The following is a 6649-nucleotide window of genomic DNA, read 5'->3' on the forward strand; positions in this document are numbered from 1 at the left end:
ATGCAAAACTTTGATGGCATCATTCTTTAGGATTTTAAATGGCTCTACTGGAATTCCATTGCATCCACTAGCTTTATTAACAGCAGTGATTCCTAAGGCTCACTTGACTTTGCATTCCAGATTGTCTGACTCTGGGTGACTGACGATACCATTGTATCTATCTTATACATGGTATCAGTTTAAAAATTTTACTATAGAAGACAGAAAACTAAAGTTTATTTTTCTGTCTTGAAGTGTGATTTTTTCTGTCTTGAAAACATTTAGATCACAATCTTTGGAACTTCTAAAGATATTTATTTTACATTTTTCTATTTACTGAGTGTCTTGACATCTTCCAGACTGATTATGGAACTCAGCTGGGGTCAGAGATCTTTCCATCTAATCTCTGCTAAAGGTGCTCCTCTGTGTCGTACTCACAGCCCACTTGGACTTTGGATTTTTTTTCCATAGAAAAGTGTATCAATAAGTAGTGTAAGTAAGTGTAAGTGTGTGCACGTTCAGTTGTGTCTGACTCTTTGTGACCCCCTGGGCTGCAGCCCACCAGGGTCCTCTGTCCATAGGATTCTCCAGGCAAGAAAACTGGAGTGGGTTGCCATTTCCTCCTCCAGGGGATCTTCCTGACCCAGGGATCGAACCCATGTCTCCCGAGTCTCCTACATTGGCAGGTGGATTCTTTACCACTGAGCCATTTGTATCAATAGTATTCATAAAACAATATCTAGGACATAAAACATGCTTATAAAAACTGGAAGTTTGTAGGATAATGTTAGCTAAGTTTTAATCTATTAATATCAAGATGTAGAACCTCAGGAACAATTTTTTAATTGTTTATTATTTATATTGAATCATTGGAGAGTATGATATATTGAATACACTGGATAAACACATATTGAAATTTAAATGTCACACTTGATTTATTTTAATCTCTCCAAAATCCAAATGAGACCTATTGTGAATGATTTTTCTAAAATTTTTTTTTACAGATTATAAAGTTGAAATATACTTACTAGAGAAATTTTTGAAAATTTGGAAACTTATAAAGAAGTAATAAAAAATTACCCATAGTATCACCACTTATAGTAAATGAAAGTTATAAAATATATTTAAAATTAATTCACATTAAAATCACGTTTCCTGCTTGTATAGGAGAGGAAACCATGTATATGAATACAAATATACTATGTGAAGAAACTACCAGAAGTAAACCTATTTATCTATAAGTACCTTATAGAGGATTTAGATTGTTAGAAGGTTACATAAAAACATAAGATAGTAAGTAGAATGAGTGTTTAGGAGAAAAATTAGGTGGAATCATCAGGTGCAGAAGGCAGAGAACATCTACCATGATGACCTAAGTGCTAGCCTTGGGTAGCCATGTATTTGGATCTCAGCGTTCTAGCCATTGAGGTGAAGAGAGAGATTTGGGTGGTTGCTTGATCCATAAAATCAATAATATACAAAATACAGAAACCTCCATGAAAGTGTCTGGACAACATTCTAGTGATATATGTATGATAAGCTTTTCTTCAAAATGATCCCTTGGTAGAATTCAGTGGTTTCCTGCCAAGAAAAAATTCATGAGAATTAGTTTTACTGGCAGTAATGGTGGATGGTGAGGGCCAGTATAATTCAGTCTAGGTACCTTTCTCTCTGCTACTTGGGCTTAATTCTTAAAGAGTACTAGGTTACCCCATGCAGCAGACTAAGCTAGTATTTAAGACACCAACAAATTATATGTATGTTAAAAGAGAAAAGGCAATTTCTAAAGAATTTATTTAATCAGAAAATCGAGATAAATTATTTTACACATTTATTCATATTTTATGTAACTTTGAAAATGATATATTTAAAATTGCATATGGCAAGAGGAGGTACCATAATCTTCTCAATACTTATGGTCTTTAAAGTATTCAGTTCAGTTCAGTTCAGTTGCTCATTTGTGTATGACTTTTTGTGACACCATGGACTGCAGCACGCCAGGCTTCCTTGTCTGTCACCAACTCCCGGAGCCTACTCAAACTCATGTCCATCAAGTCAGTGATGCCATCCAACCATCTCATCCTCTGTCTTCCCCTTTTCCTCCCGCCTTCAATCTTTCCCAGCATCAGAGTCTTTTCCAATGAGTCATTTCTTTGCATCAGGTGGCCAAAGCATTGGAGTTTCAGCTTCAACATCAGTCCTTCCAGTGAATATTCGGGACTGATTTCCTTTAGGATTTCCTTTAGGATTGACTGGTTGGATCTCCTTGCAGTTCAAGGGACTCTCAAGAGTCTTCTTCAACACCACAGTTCAAAAGCATCAATTCTTTGGTGCTCAGCTTTCTTTAGAGTCCAACTCTCACATCCATTCATGACTACTGGAAAAACCATAGCTTTGACTAGACAGATCTTTGTTGGTAAAATAATGTCTCTACTTTTTAGTATGCTGTTTAGGTTGGTCATAACTTTTCTTCCAAGGAGCAAGCACATTTTAATTTCATGGCTGCAGTCACTGTCTGCAGTGAGTTTGGAGCCTCCCCCCACCCCAAAAATAAAGTCTCTCACAATTTCCATTGTTTCCCCATCTATTTGCCATGAAGTGATGGAACTGGATGCCATGATTTTAGTTTTCTGAATGTTGAGTTTTAAGCCAATTTTATCACTCTCCTCTTTCACTTTCATCAAGAGGCTCATTAGTTCTTCTTCACTTTCTGCCATAAGGGTGCAGAATATTACCCTACCCTGATTTAGTAACCTATCTTAGACTATATAGAGAACCCTTTCTCTATATAGTCTCTATAAAATTGTGCTAAGTGTTTTTTCTCTCCATAAAGTTTCGATAAGTACTAAGTGGCCGTGGACTTGAGATCATACTTCCTGGCAAGAACCAGGAATGTGGCTATCATCAGACCTATATACCTTAAAAGACATCAAAGCTTAGGACAGAACAGGTGAAAAGAAGGCCTCTGCCCCAGTCATGCCCAGCCTTTGCATCGCAGAAACCAAAGGACCCTCTCAAGAAGAACCAATATTCTTTTCAGACACTCTCTGAACTCTGTAGCACAGATATGAGCACAGATATGTTGGTCTCTAGACTCTCATAGAACGTGTCCACTGCTGTTTTGCATTAAACATTTTATAGCATGTGAAATTATATTTCTGATGATTAATTTCACGTGTCAACTTGACTGCCCAGATATCTGCTTAAACATTATTTCTGGAAATATCTGTAAGAATGTTTCTGGAAGACATTCCAGAATGGAATAGCATTTGAATTGGTGGACTGAGTGACACAGCTTGCCCTCCTCAGTGTAAACAGGCATTATCCAATCTGTTGAGAGCCTGACTTGGACAAATAGGTAGAGGAGGGTTGAATTTACTCTCTCCATCTGTTTGAGCAGGACACTGATCTGCTCCAGGACTGAGACTTAATGCCATAAAGTGCTCCTGGTTCTCAGACCTTCAGATTTGGGTTGAAATTTATATCACCAACTTTCCTTGGTCTACAGTTTTCAGACAATCGATAGAGGGAATTCTCAGCCTCCATGATCATACGAGACAGTCCTTTATAACAAGTTTCACATAAACCCACAGAACCCAGTGCATTTATGTTTTCATCAGTATTCAACTAATGATCACATGTGTGCATGCTCAGTCATATCCAGCTCTTTTCTGACCCACCCCATGGACTGTGGCCCACCAGGCTCCTCTGTTCATGGGATTTTCCAGGCAAGAATACTGGAGTGGGTTGCCAGTCCCTCCTCTAGGGGATCTTCTCATCACAGGGATTGAACCCACATCACCTGCATTGCACACAGATTGTTTATCGCTTAAGCCATCAGGGAAGCCCTCAGCTAATGATGCAGGTCCTTAAACAGTTATTTGGGAATAGCTTTCTTCAGAGAAGTGACTTGGAATGTGTCCACAGAGAAGGAGAATCCTTTCTTAGCAGAGAACTCTATATTCATGATTCCAAAACAAAATGAGACACTTTGCCAGAATATATCAAGACACAATGCAGGCAAGTAAAGGAAACCAGATTCCATTAGTACTCAAATTAGTCGTGTAAACTTGATGCCACCTGTATTATGCATCGTCTTGACTGATTAGGATTCCTGCTGTCTGCTTAATAAGTTAAACTAGGATGGCAAAAGAGCATGTAACTTTGGTCATTTGTTAGATTTTTTTTTTTTTTAAAGCAACACAACTGACTGGTGGTTAATTTGTAGTTATTTTGTCAAATCAATTAATTTTAAAAGATTCCATTGTCAAGGGATGACCAGTTTGCTGATTTAAACGTCACCATAGAGATCAGAGTAAGAGCAACTTCGATGGTGCAGCCTTGTGGGTCATTTTCTATTTAGCACTGTAATTGGCGTTTCTTCTTTCCCTTTATAAATGCTATGAAACATGGGACAACTCAGGCTATTGACTCCTTTGCATGCTGGCTTTATAGATCAAAAATTCTGACTTGGAGTGAAGATATCTTTGCTTGGTTCATTACGGTTGTTGGTAGGATCAGTCTTACCTAATGGGTAAGTTGGAAGCCACTGATACTGGTATGATTGAGGAGCAAAAGAAAGCTCTATCATTCAGGGAGGAGGAAGGTACATTGTGTGATAGTTTTCAGTTGAAAAGATACTGTGAATCTGTTTCCTCATCTTTAAAATTGGGGTAAAGATCCCTAAATTTTAGGATTGTTCATGGATAAAATATAATAAATAAGACAAGTGTTTGAAATGTAGTAGGTGCTGAATAAAGACTAGCAATAGTATCCAAATAGTTACCATCTCACAACCTATGGCCAGTCCTAGAAAGGACTAGCTCTGATTGAAAGGCCTCTGGAAAGTGTTTCACATTGAGTCTGTCTGAGCAGCCACTTAACGTCTATGTGTCATTTACTTATGTGATTCCTTCAACTCAGCTGTGGAGTGGAGAACACAAGGATGGAGTTGGTGGCCTCAGGGAAAGTTCAGTGTTTGACCGTTGTGGTAACACTTGCTGACAAGAAAGAATAGAAAATTGTGGGAGAGACAGGCTAATGGGGTTTACAGAAGCTGCCTTCGATTCTGCAAACAGCAGGGCTGAGCAACAGGAGCCAACTATTATCAGTGGGTGCCAGCTACTTCACAGGCAAAGCTTTACCAGGCAGCTGTCGCTCATGGTCTGCAAAAGACCTCACCCTTGCAGTGCTGAAGAACAACTTAAACCTCAAGGCCAGCCCACTGAGAAGGATTAATAGTGGAGAGAAAGTGGAAGGCACGGCTCATTGTGAGGAGTGGGGATTTAGCCACCTGCTTAGAGAGAAGGCAGATGCCATGTAAGGAGAATTTTCTTCCATCTCACACATGGACACCAGGTTTGTCCATAAAGTTGTTATCTGGTTCGCAGGAAGGAGATTTATATTTACAATATTGTTTTCATTGTGTTCTATAAATTAGAAATCGTTCCAAATCAGTCATAGTTTTATTCTTTATTTACTCAAATTGAGGATACTTCTCCAGGTCTTCATTTACAGATTTAGGAATTGATTTAAGTTTTCTAGCTTTCATAATCATTGGCTTTCAGACACTGATCTGATGAGTAAAAACGTGATTTGATATAGGGTCCTTGGTAACAATTAATCGGGGGTGTGTAAAGTCAAAACTCTTCTTTGCAGCCATCATATAGAAGGCTGGTCCAAGTGGTTAGCCCAGATATAAATCCACTTTCATCACTGATTAAAGGTAAAAAATGTTAGAAGCCAGTCACACTGCCGACATCCCAGAAAATGTCGACATTACCTTGAAGGGACGGACAGTTATTGTGAAGGGCCCCAAAGGCACCCTGCGGAGGAACTTCAATCACATCAGTGTAGAACTCAGTCTCTTTGAAAAGAAAAAGAAGAGGCTCTGTGTTGACAAATGGTGGGGAAACAAAGGAACAGGCCACTGTTCGCACAATCTGTAGTCACGTACAGAACATGATCAAGGGTATTACACTGGGCTTCCGTTACAAGATGAGGTCGGTGTATGCCCACTTCCCCATCAACGTTGTTATTCAGGAGAATGGTTCTCTTGTGGAAATCTGAAACTTTCTGGGTGAAAAATACATATGCAGTGTTCGAATGAGGCCAGGGGTTGCCTGTTCAGTATCTCAAGCCCAGAAAGATGAGTGGATTCTTGAAGGAAATGACATTGAACTTGTGTCAAATTTGGCTGCTTTGATTCAGCAAGTTACCACAGTTAAAAACAAGGATATCAGAAAATTTTGGGGTGGTATCTATGTTTCTGAAAAAGGAACAGTTCAGCAGGATGATGAATAAGATCTCAGTGATCCTGCTGCAGAAACAAGATAGCAGATGGTTCTATGGACTCAGTTGTGATATTTTAAAGAGACAATAAAAACTCTTGATTTGAGACTAAAAAAAAAAAAGAAGCCAAAGAGAACAGATTGGTAATCTCAGATTATACAATGTCAGGTACTGTTATAGCCTAGAATTTGTGATATGTGTGTGCATTGTGCACTATGTGTCTGTATGTGTACCAGATTATACATTGTATATGTGTGTGTGTTATATATGGGGCTTCCCAGCTGGTGCTAGTGGCAAAGAACCCACCTGCCAATGCAAGAGACATAAGAGACAGAGGTTCAATCCCTAGGTCAGAAAGATCCCCTGAAGGAAAGCACGG

The 6649-nt window shown here is 38.9% G+C and overlaps 1 pseudogene; it reads left to right on the forward strand.

The window, feature by feature from the left end:
• Positions 1 to 5711: 5711 nt before the first annotated feature.
• On the forward strand, positions 5712 to 6309 carry LOC113885226 (annotated as a pseudogene).
• Positions 6310 to 6649: the final 340 nt, after the last annotated feature.

Source organism: Bos indicus x Bos taurus, chromosome 28 (assembly GCF_003369695.1).
Source record: "Bos indicus x Bos taurus breed Angus x Brahman F1 hybrid chromosome 28, Bos_hybrid_MaternalHap_v2.0, whole genome shotgun sequence".
Lineage (NCBI taxonomy): Eukaryota > Metazoa > Chordata > Mammalia > Artiodactyla > Bovidae > Bos > Bos indicus x Bos taurus.